General features: G+C 32.4%; 1 protein-coding gene across 10 annotated transcripts in view; it reads right to left on the reverse strand.

The window, feature by feature from the left end:
* LOC145242068 (uncharacterized) overlaps window positions 1-19,354 on the reverse strand; it is a 107,004-nt gene that overhangs the window by 13,202 nt on the left and 74,448 nt on the right. The gene's annotated exons all lie outside the window — the stretch shown is intronic.

Genomic DNA, 19,354 nt, shown 5'->3' on the forward strand with positions numbered 1-19,354 from the left:
TAGAGTCTTGGGTTTGCGACAGTTGACGACAGTCTAGTTGAGAACAGTTGTGAGTTGGAGACAGTCTAACGCAAGCTGTGACTCAAAGCAGATGGGGAGAAATGAATTGATCAACTGACTACAAAGAGGTCTTGACAGACTTTTTCCAATGATGGTGTTACACACACACACACATACACACACTTGCACAGAGTGCAACCGACATCCACACAATTTGTTTTCTAGGTTTTCTTTGGAGTTATTTTATTTTATTTTTTATACTTGTGAACCCGTGCACACCCCCTAAGCAGCTGTGAATACGAGGGGCAACAACATGCCCAGAAAAGAAGCTGAAGGAGAAAAAGATGACAGAAACAATGTTGGGGTTGGCAACATTGGTGAGCGGAGAAGTGAGGGATCACCTGGCATTACAAGGGATCTAAGTGGCCAATGACAAAAAATCGAAACTCAAGATCAATTGCCTAACTTGGAGAGGGAGGTGGTGGTGGTGGTGGGTGGTGGTGGTGAGGAATCACCTTTTGTACTGATTTCCCCAATTTTGGTAGTCATGCACACTCTTCCCCAAATTTTCCAATATTTGCCCCCTTCCAAATTTCCTCCTATACTCCCACCAGCTTATCACAAATCATTTCAAGTATGGCAAAAATTAACTTTTCCAGTGAGAGGAGAAAGAGAAACAAGATCAAAGAAAGGAACAGAAAAAAAATTAGAAAGAGGCAAAGTCAAAGAGAGGAAGGAAGAAAAATAAAATCCACAGCAGAAATAATAATGAAAAATGAAGCGGAAACCTTGTTTTTTTTTTTCTGGAAAAAAAAAAAAAGAAAAAAAAAAAGTAGAATTCCACTTTTCCTCGCATTACTTGGGTTCTTTGGACTACTGCTCTCATCTTGAGCGTTATTTGCACAACATTTCCGTTGATGTAACTTCCATCTTTCTTCGGATATATCTTGTCGAACTCAGGGAATCTGCACAGAACTCCAAATGGAACCCTATATTTAATCCACAGGGGTAGCATACTTTCATTCTTTCAGCCATGACTGGCTAGAAGTCCTAAGTAATTCACAATTGCATTTTTAGATCACCCACACTGAGGATTGAAATTTTTAAATATGTAAACTTGGTCTTTCGAACATACAAAATGCATACCGCAACAGATTTTTATGCATATGCCTGACAAATTCTCACAAAAATGAAATGCGGAATATTCTGTGTAGCATAATTGCCATATATATATATGTATATATGTATATACTCCACCTTTTTTGGCAAATTTTTCCAAATCTCAGCGACTATTGATTAGAATTTAACAAATGAAGGCTCGTTGGAAAGGTAATGACCTGAATTGTGCAGTGAGCTATGTGACATTTGCCCTTAAGTCGTACATTGAAGGAATCATCCAGAGCCTATTTTTGGCACTTTTTTTACAGCTATAAAATATTTGAGTCATAGTCATTTGTTTTCCTAGTTTTGCATATGAATTACAAAATATCTGATATTTTCCCCAAACCTCTGGCCTTGATGGATGGGAGATTAAAACTTGCTATGGTTTCAAATAATCTTTCATAAAAGCAAGAGGAGACTTGATTCTAAATATTTCTCATGTTATATCTCCCCTCGGTGTTCATACATAAAGTAAATTTCACAATGTATAAGGATTATTTGATACTGGAGATATTCATAATCGTACCCTATTTACCAAAGAGGGGGATATAACATGAGAAATATTTGGAATCATGTCTCCTCTTGCTGTTATTTCAGATCATTTGAAACCAAGTTTTAGTCTCCCCTCCATCAAGGCCATCTTAACTCCATAAAATTACTTTTGGGGAAATAAATCTATACATATACTTTTAAGCCATTAGACCTAAAAATGTGAAATTTAGTAGCTATGACCTATTTCTACTTATGCAGATTACCGTAAAAGGGGTGAAGTTTATTCTTTTGCTTTGTTTTTTGTTTTTTTTACAGAAATCGCTCCAGGCAAAGCATGAAGCCACTTCATCTAAGGAGGTAAAACAAAAAAAAAATATTTCAAAGTTAAAAACTATTCCAACCCAGAAAAAAAGCAATTTTTCCCCCTTTTGCTAGAAACATCACTGATGGGATGTGAGGACTAAAAGGCAAAATAAAGAAAACAAGACTTATGAGATGGAAGTACATCTGAGATTCATTTTTTATCTCTCCTATTTCTATACAAGCCCCGGTCCTGGATATGACCTTAAACTATATCCGATGGTGAGGGCCCCAGCTTGCAGGCCTTAGGGAGTGTGGAGCCACCCTTTAATTGCCATTGCTCCAAGGTCCACTCTGACCCGGAGTGGTAGCACCTGTTAGGGTCCCAACTATGGGTTAAATAGAATACGACTTAAAAAACAAATATACTATATTAAAAAATCGTTCTTCAAAATCACCAGATTCGGCATTAAATAACCTGAAAAGAGTTGATATGCCGTAAAACAAACCAACCAACCAACCAACTATACAAGCCCCAAAAGAAGCATGAAATCTACACCCGAAAATGTTTTTAATCAGATTAAAACCATGCATAAATGACACATATTTTAACAAATTGCGACTCTATAATGGGAGGGGCTTAACTGCATAAAATTAAGACTTTTATAAGTTCAGTCATGTATGATGGATGCCCTATTTTCAACACCGCAGTATGTTTTTCATTAGTACGGTCCAAGTATTCCCAAGACGATGAAACAATCCAAAGACTGACGTTCTATACATACATTATATATATTTTAAAATTTACAAAAGATGAAAAAATATTGGTACTGTCAGTTTCAAATCTGATATAAGGGGACCAAAAATATTGAATTCTCTTCCTCTTTTATTTTGCGACCATAAATTGATCCTCTTATGTCAGATTTGAAACCGACGGTACTGATGACCTGAAATATTTTAAAATAAATATTTTACTCTTGTATTGAATTCTTCTTTATAATTGAGCATTTTCCGACAGACAGCACACAGTGTGTGTATATATATATATATATATATATATATATATATATATATATAAAATGAAAATTACAATTGAATTTACCAAAATGATCCAAGATTGTAAAATTAAAGTAAATTATAAATATTAAAGAATTAATATTTATAATATTTATAAAATTATCTCAGCCATATATATATATATAAATATATATATAACACCGGTATTAATCATGACACTTTGCACTATGGATTCCTGAAAGGATGAAACACTAGTGTCTGTAGGTATTTAATAATTATTATAGTAAATAATAATTATTATATATATATATAACTAGCAGGCCAACTGGCATTGCCTGATCATAAAATACATTTAAAATATTTGAATTTATGCATATATATGTGTATTTATTATTACTATAGAGTCAATTCTCTATTGATCATTATATTGTACTCAATATATAGCAGTGATTTTAAAAGTTTAAAAAAGAATAATATGACTTGAGTGCCGTCAGCTAGAATTGGAACTAAAGCAAACAGCTCTCTAACATTATTTGTTACCGTCTGAACTAAATTCATACGCATATAAAAACGTAAAAAAATAACATTGTTAAAGATTTAAATGTATATTTTTGCATGCATAGAAATGACACGTTTAGTCGATTTATGCTTGTCAAGTTCCCATTTTTTAAATTCTGACCACTTAGCAGCTATTTTTACCAGCTAAAAAACAAATCGAAATGATTCCACAGGTTCAAATCTTCTACATATTAAGTTTCAAGTCTACAGACCAAAAGTTAACAGAGAAGTTTGGTAGAGATCATTCCTTAGACGGAACACAGACAGACATGGTTACTGTCATACCATATATAAATTATAAAATATATACTGAGCACTGTTGAAGTAAATACTTAAAGTTTACGCATAAATTTATACTTTCGTATATTAATTTTATGTGAGTAAATGAAGTAGTTATGGCAGTTAAGCTACTCAGTAGTAGAGCATTAGATAACAGTTTCTGAGGACCCAATTTTGCATCTCCTTAAGTCTAGCCATGCTGATGAGATCTCTCCATGGATAATTCTATAAAAGTATATGCTTCCATATGGAGACATCACATTGATGAAGAGAACAATTATTCTCACCTAACATTTAGGTAAATGCTTTTCCTTATGAATATGTTCAATTACCACTATCACAAATAAAAATAAAATGACATTATATATATATATATATATATATATATATATATAGTAAAGTAAAATGTTGAAGATATATGGCAATTAAGCTGCACAATCTTACACGTTCTCCCCATATCTATATTACTAGCACAAATGTAACTTGTTGGGTCACCCATTGAGCTCGGGTCTGAATCAAGAAAATGTCAGTTTCAATGTAAGTTGAATATCTATATATAAATAAAACAGTAGATGTGTATGTGTGTAATTATTTAACGTATAAACCCTTAAACTACTGGTCACATGACACTGAAATTAACAGGAAATAGTAATCATACATTAAGGATGTTTTATAAGTAAAATCCTTGTTTGGATGGATAAACAACGTGCACAGATATATATACATATATATATGTATCAGTAAGTTGAAACGCAAAATGTTCATTGCAACTTTCCAACATATTTTTACTTCTTTCTGCACATGCTTTCTTCAATTAATTTCTTCCAGACGTTTAATATTAAATCTTTCTTATCTATCTCTCGATTGCTACATCAGTAAGAGACACGGCTGGAGAGCTATATGTTTTGGTTTTGATTCTAGCTGATAGCACCCAAATCATGTCTCTTTAAAAGCTTTTGAAATTATTAGTATATATTAGGTACAATATAATATTCGATAAAGAATTTGTTCTGTAATAATAAATATGAAATCTACATTAATTAAAATATATCTAAATGTGTTTTATGACCAGGCAACATCGGTCCTTCCTTCACCCCCCCCCCACCTCCGCACTAATTAATTATACTAAAACTCAGCTGGAGATCTGCTAGTTTTCTAATAAAAAAAATCAGTTTCGTCGTTCTCACTATACCTAACCCTTCTGTCTTTCTCTCTCTCTCCAAAACAGCTTTAAATAGCTTAGCTTTTTGCTGTCTCTCTTCATCAATACAGAAAAAGATGAAGGATCATCTTTGACTATTAAAATGGAAAGAGAGAGACTGATGAATGCACGAGTGATAGGCACCATATAAAAATAGGCTATGGACCAAATAAAAGAATTGATTATGCTTAAAAAAAATAAAAGTGTAAGTTTTTTTGTTTTTTTTTAATATAATCCAATTCCAAAACTGGGGAATATTTCAGCATATATTTTGAATATGAAAGATAACATATGTCAGAAAAGGACTTATATAAAAACGTTGATTAACTCAGATGTTTGACATATTAGCCTCTGTGTGTGTGTGTGTGTGTGTGTGTGTTTTTTGTTTTTTTTACATAGGCGTCACCACTTATCAAGGCCGATAGGCCACTCAAGGATAAGGGTTAAAGAGTGTAGAGTAGTCAAAAGGACAATATAGTAATCGATAGTAATGGAAGTTCGGTAAATTTGTTAACTTAAGTGGAACGGCTCATCAGAAACTTGTTCACGTTGGACTTGAAGACAACCATATTATAGACAGTTGGAAAGCAGGAAAATGGAAGACAATTCCACAGGCGTGCAGTTCTAAGAAAGAAGCTTTGATCATGGAATCTATGTTTAGATTTAGGCACAGATAAAGAGTGGGGAAAATTATTGATAATGTTTTCAGCTAGTCTAGTGTTTCTTGTGAAAGTTTGACGAGGGGGGGGACCATAGATTGAAGCTCAGTCGAACACTTTCCATGAAAATAACGATAAAGCAGAGACAAACTCGCAACATCTCTTCTGTGAGATAGAGGTTGCAGCGAAGAGAAAAGGACATCTACCACCAGGCCACGAAGTCTATTTTGAACCCTATCAAGGCAGGACAAGTCTTTTCTAGCAGCTCCTGCCCATATGTGGCAACAGTATTCCATCCTTGGACGTATCTGGCTCTTATATAGATAGAGGATTGCATCAGCAGTGAGATATCTACTGGATCGATAGAAGGATCCAACCATTTTTCCAGCGGCCTTGGCAACAGATTTGATGTACGTATTCCATTTAAAATCAGGAGTAAAGGTCAAGCCCAGAAGCCTGTCAAAACTTGAGACCTCCCCAAGACGAGAGCCATTCATTTTAATTGATGCCAGATGGGGATCAGAACGTTGATGATGATAGAAACTTGGTTTTAGATGCATTAAAAGTAACCAGCCACTCCTTTCTCCATTGTACAACGTGATCAAGATGTGTGTGTATTTATATATTTATTAGTGGGCTGGCAAGACCACAGGGGAGACAACCAAGCAAAAAGACCCTAAGCAAAAAACAGCGAAACTAAAGCTGGCTTGCCATGACACTATATATACAAACATAGGAAAATTTGGGCATATTTTATTGGTTTGAAAATATAGGTTCTTTTTACCAATTGTCATAAATTTTTAACCATAGACTACTAAAAAAAAAAAAAAAAAAAAAAAAAAAAGCCTGCAAATTTTTATGCAGTTTCGTTCCATAGAACCAATGATATGAGCATTTCAATATTCAATTTGGCTACAAGTAAATTATATAATTTACTTTTTATATATTAAAAGGTGTACCAATTAATTGGCAGGTAATCTGTAATCAGCCTAATCGGCCACTTTGCCAATTAATCGGTAATTCGCAAATTTGCCGATTAATTGCCCAATTACTTTTCTCTTTCCTATCAAATTTAAATCATTTCATCCCTGCCAAGTGACTCATCAGATAGCTTTGACATAGTTACATACTAATTTAACTTAACATTTAATCAAGTGTCTGGCCACTATTATGTTTTTTTGCCTTTATTAAATAAAATTACAAAATGCAAAGTACAATTTCCAATTCTTAAATGATTAGATGAGAAAAATGAAATTACAAACCAACTACAAAGTACAAATTGTAATTCTTTAAGTGAATAACTCTAAGCTGAAGTTCTGCACGAACTGCTGCTCTGCTATCATAGTCTTCTCATTATTTAAAGTTGAATACTTTTAAGTTGTAATGTAGAAACAGTTTCTCTATTCTCAGGACGCAGCCTCTTCCTCATAGGTTCATATACGTTTACCACATGTACTAAACAGTTGCTCACTTTCCACGGGTGAAGGTTCTTAAATATTTGGAAACCAGTTTACTCAGTGGTAAGGTCCCCTTCACCACTGAAATAGATCATCTCTTGTGAGTAGTTGTAAAGCTATGTAATGGTCAATTTCTTTTGTGCTCTTAACCATAAGAGATTTACTCCTTTTGAGTTTAGATTGTGGTTCTTGTATTTCTGTTGTACTTGCAGTTTCCAGGTTTAACTCAGCTTTTACCTGCTCTAAGTTTTGATTTGTTACTGTTGGCTTATTTGAAGCTAATTCATCAAATAGGTTTGAAAGAGATACAGTTTTACTTTTACTTTGATCTTGACTCAACAGAGCTTGACGAAGTGTATCCTGCTGATTCTGCTTTATCATCATCAGTAGAAAGTAGATGTAGAATCCAATTCTTAGTGTTTTCCATGTCATTCTTTTGACATTTAAATTTGAATCTTGGATCTAGGAAAGTAGACACACAAGTTTTTATCATTTAGATAGGGTGAAAATCATGTTTTCATTGATCCATTGAAATTGAACATATCAGCATTTTTAACGACTTCTAATGAAGTTGCAGTTGGAATTGTTTAAATTGTTCAACAGTGTTCCACTAAAGCCAGAAATATGAGAATTAGATTAGACAGCTTTAGAAAGAAATAACCTCCAAGCTAAAATTCTAGGTATTATCATATGATATGGTCGAAGTTCTGTGACTTGCTTTTTTTGGTGATTTCTTCAAATGGACTCAATAATTGCACAATTTTTTGAACAAGTTCCCATTGGTAAGTTCTTAAGGTAGGAATCTTCTAGTGTCACAAATTTTTGTATGAAAAAACTGAATGAATCTATTATTAAAAAAATTCCAATTTTTGCAAATCATTCTGCTTCACATATATTCTATGAAAAAGTCCTTTCTGATTAATGTTTAACAGTTAAAACATTCTGTTATTCTGAAAAACAACCAAGTTCATTTGCTTAGTTTAAAAGTGGTAAACATTAAGACTTTTTTCTGGGCATTCAACATAAAACGGAACAGTCCGCACAAACCAGAAATAAATCATTTGTAAACAATCACAGTGTTAACTTGATCAAAGCCAATACAAAAATAAAATGAAGATGTTAAAAAAAAAAAAAATTAAAAAAAACAAACAAAAAAAAACAATAGTACTTATGCAAAGAACTTTTTGGAAACCTATTTCTTAACATGTACAGGAGACGGTGTTTTTCTAACTAGTCTGTACTTTCACCTAACAATTTAGTAAACAATACAAAAAACAAGTGATTTGTGCCACAAGCTTTGAAAAAGGATGACTGAAGTTTTTTTCCCTGTATGTATTTGACTGGATAAGGAGTTGGGGGAACCACCTCAAATTGACAAATGCAATCTGTGCCAAGCAAAGAATTCAACAGAATCGCAAAGAAATACCAATTGTATAAAAAAAACTATTGTTGATAACATGCGGTTCTTACTTTTATTAAAATGAAATTGATGTTGAACATGTACGTTTACTTAATTACATCGCCATGATAAATAAAGTGAAAAACACTACATAAAATAACATTTTCTTGAGGACACTATTTCAGAAGTACATGGTATAGCATTCTACAATATGTATTGATTAGACATGCAATATTCCAGACCTGCATGTTTTAACAGTTTTTGTGAAATGTGTCATTTTGAAATCAGTATATGTTTATCACATTTGGTACCTTTTTTTATCACCAAAATTGAACATATTAGCATTTTTATTGACTTATGAAGTAAGTTGCAGCTGGAATTGTTTTTAAAAAAATAGGCATAATAATCATTATGTACAAAATTATATTGAATGTTCATATTTACTGTCATTTAATTCAGTTTTATTTGATGATAGTTTAAAAATTGTCCATCAGTGCAATTTTACTATTATAAATGATGCTCACTTTTCACACCTCAAAAATGAAGGCCAAAATTGAATTAGAAAGAATTGTACTTTTACTTCCTATTGTATTCTTATACTAGGAGTGATGAAAACATCTTTTGTGACATTTTTATTGTTTTTTGTCAAAGTTGCCAGGTTGTAATTTACACATGTTCGTGCTTCTTCACCCTCAGCAGGGTAGTGTATCCTGCTGATTCTGCTTCATTATCATCAGTGGAAAATAGATGTAGAATCCAATTCTAAATATATTTTCTATGCCAATCTTTTAAAATTAATATTTGAATCACGGGTCTAGGAAAGTTGATATACACAAGCATTTAGATAGGATAAAAATCTTGTTTCCATTGATAACCTGAATTGTTCAAGAGTGGTAAAAAGAATGTTCAAGAAAGTCAGAAATACTAGAATTAGATTGGACAGCTTTTGATAAAATTTACCTCACAGCTAAATTTGTATGTTATAATTGATATGGTTGATGTTCTGTGACTTGTTTCTTTGGTGATTTCTTCAAATGGACTAAGGAACTGGATATGCTTTCGAACAAGTCCATATTGGTAAGTTGTTATGGTAGGAATCTTAACACACATTACAAGAGTTTTTTGTCATTCTTATTTTATAGCATATAATATGTTGAATTCCACCATATGGTCGCATCTTGAACATGTTTGTTTTTCTAAATTAAGCTGATCCTGTATTTCAGTTAATTTACTAATTGCTAATAGAAAACGATTAAAGTGAGAGACTGTATTTCTGTTAGATGTAATGTTTGTCTTCACAGATTGAGTTACAATGTATGATAGTTATTGTAAATCACATTCCTTGACTCCAGCAACCATATTTGCTCTTCTAATAGAAAAAAAACCTGGACTGGATTCTTGGCAGCATTCGAACATTCTCCGCTCTAACACGTTCAGTCCGGTTCTCAAGAACTCGACTCAACTCCCGACCTCTTCACTGCCGGCCTTATATTCTCTCATTCATATGCAAATTAAGACGCGATCGAACCTGATGATTTGTCACCTTTTCGTGTCCCATCGGTCGGGTTTCAAGTTCGCACATGCCACTCTTAGCAGCCCACCTCTGTGACGTCAGTCACACTACAATTTTCCCTACACTCCCTACTAATCACATGATCACAAACTGGGTAGGAAAGTAGTATCCATCTTTGTTAGATACTCCTTAACAGAAGTGGTGCTACACGGCTAGACACAACTAGCCCACGATACACGGCTAGACACAACTAGCCCACGATACACGGCTAGACACAACTAGCCCACGATACACGGCTAGACACAACTAGCCCACGATACACGGCTAGACACAACTAGCCCACGATACACGGCTAGACACAACTAGCCCACGATACACGGCTAGACACAACTAGCCCACGATACACGGCTAGACACAACTAGCCCACGATACACGGCTAGACACAACTAGCCCACGATACACGGCTAGACACAACTAGCCCACGATACACGGCTAGACACAACTAGCCCACGATACACGGCTAGACACAACTAGCCCACGATACACGGCTAGACACAACTAGCCCACGATACACGGCTAGACACAACTAGCCCACGATACACGGCTAGACACAACTAGCCCACGATACACGGCTAGACACAACTAGCCCACGATACTCGGCTAGACACAGCTAGCTCTAGCATTACAAGCGTATGCTGTATTTTTGTGGACATCTGCAATATTACATACCTAATGTGCTTCAACAAGTCATATCTTTTTTATTTGTTGGTCAATTTTTAAAAGAATTATATTGATGCAAAGAGAATAAAATAAGCATTCCAATGATGTTAATTTATTTTTCTTTTATGCGTTCAATGTTTTTATGCTCCAAGTTAAAAATGAAAAAAACAGTAAAAAATGACAACAAAAAGGGAAACAGTGTTTTCAATGTTTACATTTTATATATTACGTTTGGAGACATGTGCGGGGTTAAATTTGATTGGATATGGCTGAAATTTTACAGGCTATATAAACATAGAAGTCCATTTCTACTGGTGTTTGATTTTTTTTTTTTAACGACCACAGGAAGCAAAGTTACAACTGAGCGAAGTTGATGAAGAATATTTCAAAAGTGATAAGATAAATCGACATATATCATCCATTTTCATATAGATAATAGTTTCAGAATTATTTTCATGTATAATATGTAAATATTTGATAATTATTGCGCAGAATTTTCTTTAAAATGTTATCTTTTATAGAAATCAAATGCACTTACAGAAAAACGGTCGCTAAGCGCATCATGTGCTGAGCTTATTAAAGTATTCTCTTAAAAATAGAAAACTGTCTTACTAGACTAGTCATTTTTTATTCGGTTTTAAAAAATTATTTTCAAGTTTTTCAAATTTGATTTCCGAACAATACTATTTTGTTGTTTTTAACGCTTTTAGTACACATGCACTAAAAGCGTTAAAAACAACAAAATGTACTAAGTACATGCGTTTAATTTCTTATTTGTACTTCAGGTAAAAGGTAGGTTCTCTTTACCGTGCTTAAAAGCTACTAATGCTCGAAAGTATCCGTACCTCTATAAGGCCACCATTCGCCCGTGTATGGAGTATTGTTGTCATATTTAGACTGGTGCATCTGCTACTGGTCTCTCACTCCTAGACAAGGTTCAAAAGAAAGTCGCAAACCTGATAGGTCCTGAACTGTCATCTAAGCTTCAGCCTCTGTCCCATCGACGAAATGTAGCATCCCTCTGCCTGTTCTACAAGTACTTTAACGATGAATGCTCTGATGAACTGCAAGCACTTGTACCCCCTCGACGTAAATACCCCCGACAAACCCGACAAGCAGCAAAATCCCACCCCTTCACAGTTGAGATCCCTAGATGTAAGAGAGCCTTTTACTCCAGTAGTTTCTTCCCCAGAACCACTGGACTTTGGAATTCCCTTCCGGGTTCCTGCATCCCCAACTGTACTGACATGCAGAAGTTCAAGTGTAACGTGATCCAACATCTTGCTGCCCAACTCCCCACATAGTACCCCTATAGTCTATGTCCCTGATAGTAGCCCCCTACATCAAAGTGGCAATGTGCCTTGTTTGGGGTGAAAATGTAATAAAAAAATAAATAAATAAATAAATAAATAAATAAAAAAATATATATATATATATGTATATATATGACAGATAAAAGGTATTTGTGCACTTATGCTATCATGTTGAAATAATAACATTATTTAGAAACCCATTCTTAACATGGGGAACGAAGGGTTTTTTTTTGTTAACTATTCTGTACTTTCACGTAATAATTAAATAAAAAAGATATTGTGAAACTTGAATTTATTTTTAACTCATTGTCAAGACCGTTTTTTCGAATCTGTAAAACATCCTCAGTTAAAAAAAAATGGGGTTATCTAAATAATAATAATAATTAGGCGGTTCCATAAAGAATTTCATTGTGATGCATTTTGTAAATTTTTACCTTGTTTCCACCTTAACATTTTTCTTTAAAATGACTACCTTTAAAGGTTTTCGGGTATGCTGAAAACGAATATCGCATTTAAATTTTCCGCATATTAAGCAATGTCATTTCCTACGTCATTGCTGGTGGGCATTTTGGAATAGCGCATTTGTGGATAGTTTTTTGGGGTTGCGCTTGCGCATACCAAGATGGCCACTAGCGATAACATAAGAAATGACATTGCTCAATATCCGGAAAACTACTTATTTGCAGAAAATTTAAATGCGATATTCATTTTCAGCATACCCTAAAACCTGTAGAAGTAATCATTTTAAATGTTAAGGTGGAAACAAGGTAAAAAATTACCGTTTTATTTCTTTGTTTACATAATTGAATTTTCAGTAAAACAACAGAATAGAAATGACAAAAATTACCATCAACTGGTGAATATATAGTTGTTGCTTATCAAGATTCCTGATATCCTGGTACTGTGAAAATTACATCAAGGATTCATGTAGAATACGATTTATGGCTGCATCTCAGAAAATAGGGGTATATTTTGGGCCAGATAGAGAGGATTTACAAAATTGAAAATTGGACTGATCCCAAAATGCATAAGTTCTGGTCGACTATGGGAATTTCCATCTTTTGCAGAAATCCAAAATCTATATGAAAAATTTTCTTTGATTTATTTCTGAGATTAATTCACATCTATTCAAATTTTTTTTTTCTTTGAAGGGAGTAGTAAATACTGGCCATGAATGCTCTTTCGGCATTCAATGACTACACCCAAGATTAAGCTCTCCGTTGGTGAGGAGGCAGGAAAATGCCTGCTCTCAATAAAGCTATATTTAAATACCACTATAATACTTAGTTTTGTTCATGAATAGACATCCACTGTATGATACCATGCGCCAGTTTTAAAAAAAATTGAAATTTGTACATCTGAATTTATAATTCATGACTTATGGTAAAGAGATACATCAGATTTGACTGCATAATCAGAAAGAGCACACAATTTTACATAAGACTGCCAAGTTACATGAGAATAGCTTGAAAAATAAATAAATGATGGTGAAATTACCGAATTTCTTGAAATGTTGAGGTCCGTAATTTAACCCACTTTTTTTAAAGAAACATGTCCACGGAAAAGCCTAAGTTTTGGCACTTAAAATTTTCGTAACTTTTGAACTACTGATGGTATTTGCATAATTCAAACGGTTTTAAGCATCTTTTAGATAGCTTTTTTCATACAAGTTGATAAAATAACAATTATCTAAAAAGAAAAAAAATCAACTTGTAATGCTACAGCAAGTGCTTGTAAGAAACTAGTAGGCAGTTATGGAAAGCATTTGGAGGCTGTTAGGCAGAACAGAAGATATACAACTAAATATTAGTAAATGTGTTAAATACTTTTGTACGTTGGTAATTTGATTTTTCATTAGTAAATATTTGTCACCTAAGTATATCTTCATTTCCATTTTATTTTTAGATACAACATATCTGTTCAAAGATTGAGTGTTAATTTCATTCAAATTAACTTGATATTTTTGAGAAATACGAAAAAAACAAAAACAATGTACCAAATACTTTTGCTACCCACTGTATATATATATATATATATATATATATATATATATATATATATATATATATATTGCAACACTCCAAGATTTTTTTTTTTTTTTTATACTTTTTAAAATCTTTTTATAAATAATAAAAAATAAAATAAAAAAATAAAAAATGAAGATTACAAAGGTAGGATTCACTGATGGAGTAAATCTGGTATTTTAGTGAGAGTGTCTAACAGAATAAGAATTGACAAACTGTATGACCATTGTCTCCCCCCACTTAACTCCACAAAATGATTCGAGCTTCACACCTAAGGCAAATGATGGATTTTGGTGACATTTGTTAAAAAATAACAAAAAATTTTTATAATTGTATTTCATTTTTTGGTGCTTATGTATTTTTGGTACCACGCTATTTTTAAATAGTTTTTCTCAGATTAAATTCAAGTTTAATCATATCTTCTTTTTTTTTTTTTTTTTATTAAATTCTTAAGTGGAAGTACAGAACAGTTACAAAACACCGTCCCCATGTTAAGAATGGCTTTCGAAATAACATTATTATTTCAGTGCGCTACCAAAAATACATAAGTATCCATTTTTTTATAATTTTTTTGTTTATATAAAATGGCAATGAATTTGAATGAGACATAGCTGATTTCATTATTATGTAGTAAATAAAACTGATCAGATTACTGCTTGTACCTTGACTCCGAATGGACAGTGAATGAAACCTACAAAAAGCCAAAGGATAACCAGCCTTTAACTGATTTAAAGAAAAATGAAGGTGGTTGTGGTTAACGACAGACTGATGACCTGAGTATCCCAGGTTCAAATCCAGCTTGTTCCACAAAAAAAATCACTTTCACTTAGGATGTTGGCAACCTTCATGTGGTCCCTTCTATAATCTCCGATGTTTTTTTAGAAAAAATTTTGAATAAAAAAAAAAATATCAGATAAACAAATGCCAACAAAAGAATCTTTGGATTCATACGATACGATGATGAGCTGGTTTAAAGTTTCACAGGTGAAAGGACCAAGAACTGCAAGTCTTCAACAGACACCAATTATTGCATTAGAGAACGACTAACACTGAAATTGAACACCAGCTTAATTAATAAACCGATCGAACAGGTGAAAAAGTCACCACTAGATTTTCCTTGGAGAGAGTACAAAAAAACCTCCAACACCATTTAGCAAATTCAAGTCAGTCATCACCGCAATGTTGAATCTCTGTACTTGTTTTACAAGTACTTTCACATTATTTGCTACGACAAACTTACTGCACTTGTAATCCCTCAACATAACCTCCATCCAGCAAACCTAACTGGCAACAAAATCCCACCTCTTCACAGTACAGATCTCCAGATACCAGAAAACTTTATACTCTAATAGCTTCTTTCCTTGGGCTGCTTTCCTTTGGAATTCCCACGTTCTGACTGTGCTGAAATCAAATGTAATGCAAACAAACAACTTGCTGCTCAACTCCCCACTTCGGATGCCTCTATAAATCTGACTCCTTATCACAATAGCAATATGCCTTGTTTGAGATGAATAAAAATTATTTTTGTTTTAAATATGCCTGCTTATATCGAGCTCAAACAAATCATTTGCATAAACAGATGCAGCTCACTTTGTCCTGCATGTTTGGGATAGCCACTATCTCCTTTCCACCACACGTACAGCACACGTATTTTGACTGGTATGGGTGGCCTTTATCAGTAAGTAATTCATTATTTGTGTCAGCTCCGCCGCACATTGTCAGTATCCATTACATCAATGTTCCCATCCTAAGTTGTTAAATGTAAAATGTGCTTACAGTTTTGAAGAACGGACATTTTGCACTCCACCTGAATGATTTTGTCACGCTATGCACGAGTGCTCATTAATGTAACAATAAACACTGAAATCCGTTCATTGAATCAAGTGAAAAAAATAAACATTATACAAATAATCAACTCCCATCACATTTAATTATAAATGGGCAAAAAAAATATCTATATTAATGAACTGTGCACGAAAAAAAAAAAAAATCTATGGGATTAAAGATAGTACAGATACATTAGGTATGTCAGAAACTTTGAAAAATATTGAATAATTCGACCCCCCCCCCCGTCTTTCCAAGCTTATAACTACTCGAAAAATGTAATTCAAACCCTAATTTTTTTTCTTCAATTAAAGGAGCAAGGACCAAGGTTTCATTTAAAAAAAAGCTTTTAAACTTCGGACTTTACAGGTAAATTTCTAAAAATCACTACTTTTTTGTTTTAAATTTGAATATATTATTTATTGATCTTTTATCTTCAATTTGTGATATAAAAAATGTGGGGGCGTGAATTTAAAGAAAAACCTGTCAAAAATATATTCGGTTTATTGGAAAGAGCATAAAATTTCACACTGACCTTGAAAATATCGTAAAAATAGAATCAATAGAAAAATTTTGATAGATTTTTAAATTTTAAAAATTGAAAAATACTGAACTCATAAAAGTCAATTAAATTTCATTACATAAAAAAAAATGTTTAAAAACAAAAATATATATATATATATATATATATATTTCTATTACTTTTTATACAACTTTAATAGTTTATTTTGGAAGTATAATCCATAAAGAAAATAAACAACCCACTTTTAAAAGAGAAATTACGAGTTTTTTATATTTTATTCGCAGTTTCGTGTTAGGGGTCTCAAAAATTCCTACAAAAATTCTGATACACCTACAGATATATACATCGACATGAACAATAGTTTGAAAAGAAATAATTGCAAATAGTTTTTTTGATATCGTTTCAAATTTTTAGTTCACCGACAAGAAAAAAAGCTGTGAATTTGTGTAAGCATTATAAACTTGATAGCTTTGAATCCTGTTAAAAAAATTGAACGTTACAAAATGTAAAAAAAAAAATATTTAAAAGAAACATGGAAAAAAAAGGACATAGATTTTCTCATTCAGTAATGGGAAATGCAAAGTCACCTTACTGGTCTAAAATAAGAGGTGTACATTCGTTCTGTTCACTTGCTGATAAAAATTAAAAATTCCATTTCAAACTAAAACATGACAGACCAATAAAAATGCCATCAAACTGAAACCTGACAGAGCCAATATTATCGGCTATAAATCATGTTCTGTACAGACATCAAACAGGGTACTCCTCTCAGGCTCTGACAATCATTTAAAAATTTTTGATAGGAAAGTCAAAGAAAATATGCTGATAGATGTAGATAAGAAAACCAGTTGGAAAAGAAAAAAAAAAAGTAATTTTTTTAATGGAAATCACTCTAGGCAAGACATGAAAACACTTTATGTAAGAAGCTAAAGAACATAGTACTTAAAGATTTAAAAAAAAAAAAAAAAAAATTTACTTAATTTCATCAAGTAGTTTTTTTTTTTTACAGTGAAAAAACAATTTGTTATGATACCGAAAAAAAGGTTTGCATTTTAGAAAGAAAAACAAGTATTAAAGATGGGGAGGGAGTGTTGACGCTTTAAACTGAGTTATCTCCCTGTGACGTGTTCAAAAAATGCAAAGATGGCTACCTTCAATGTGCTGTCATAAAAACGCGTTTTTTCCGCTGTAAAGAAAAAAAAAAAAAAAAAAAAAAAGAACTACTCGTTCAAATTAAGTGAAATTTTTTTTTTTTAGATCTTCAGTCCAAAATGGATACGTAGAATGTAACCTTTTTCTTTTTGATATTTTCATTTTTTAATGCCTTGATTAAACTGTACAAGTACCAAAATAAAACTAGCCCACAAGTGTTATATGGATAGATTCTGATCCAGAAAACAACAATTCTTCCCCCTTTGTCAGAAACATCAGATGATGATTAAATGAGGACTAAATTACAAAATAAGAGAATCAAGAGTTACAAAGCTGCCGATAGTAAACACAAGGTCAGTTTCCTATTCTCTTAGTTGCTTATTTTTATTGGTAAGTTAATTTGCATTTTTTTTTATTTTATTTATTTTTAAACGTTCTAGCCATAACATTTTTGATTAAAGTATTTGTAAAGTGTAAATCACTTACCCACCACCACCAAAATATTGTGATTAAATTGTTGGGAAATTAATTTGCATATTATTGTTTAGAATGAAAAAAAAAAAAAAGAAAACGCTACAATAATGAAAAAATGATTTCAAGTGAAACAAATGGTACCTACGTAATTATCAGGTCTCAAATAGTAACATATCAAAACATTACGAAAAACGATAACGTAGAAAAATAATTACTAATGAAAAAAGAAATTTATGAAATGAAGCGAAATCAGTTACATTTTCTTAAAAAAAAAAAAAAAAAAAAAAAAAAGAGAGAGAGCGAGATAAGTTGACAGGGGAGATAATTAAGTTCCGTTGCTTACGTCATGTAACTAAAAATTTCTGACAAATTTTTTTCCCTAAACTTTATGAAAACCTGTCTTTCATTAATAATTATTTTTCTACTTTATCGTTTTCCATAATTTTTGGGTATGTTACTATTTGTGACATGAAAATTACATAGGTATCATTAGTTTTACTTGAAATTCAATATTCAATCCGTTATTATAATATAGAAGCACTAAAGAAACTAAATAAAAAATACACTTTTCAAGGATGTTAGTGGCAAATGGCAAAAGTTTCCCAACTTTAGAACGCCAAGGTGTTCACTTATCATAATAGACGATATAATAATAATAATAATAATAATAATAATAATTATTATTATTATAATAATAAGTAGAATCTCAATGGGAGTGGGGAGACGAAGTGTGTTAATCTACAAAAACTTTTTTTCCATACTGAAAGTATTGCCTGATATGTTTTAAATGAGACAGGAAGACATTCATTGATGAAATTAAAGTATTCTGCACCTCCACACCCATGAATCGTTTAAAATATGGGGAAGGGTAAAAGAGAGGTGAAGCGCAAGACAAGACAAGACCATAACAGAGAAAGAGAGAGAAAGAAAGAAAAAACAGAAAAAAGACAAAGGAATATGAACTGAAAGAGAGAGAAAAAAACCAGAAAAGTCAAAATAATATAAAGCTAGAGAAAGAGAAAATTTTCTGAATTACCAAAAACGAATTCTACTAAAAAACTATAAAACTCACATTCCTGACGTTAAAAAAGGAAAATATTCTTGTGCTGACTAACCATGTTTAAAAGCAGTAAATGCCAAGTGCAAAGGGTTAATCAGTTTCTTATAAAATTAGAATAAAATTACCATATAAGTGGTAATATATTTTTTAAATTATTATATCATTAACATTTTGTGTAACGTGGTTGTTACATTTTAACATGGTTGTTACATTTTAACTTGATGTTGT

The sequence above is a fragment of the Euprymna scolopes genome, chromosome 21 (assembly GCF_053919585.1).
Source record: "Euprymna scolopes isolate OS-2025 chromosome 21, ASM5391958v1, whole genome shotgun sequence".
NCBI lineage: Eukaryota > Metazoa > Mollusca > Cephalopoda > Sepiida > Sepiolidae > Euprymna > Euprymna scolopes.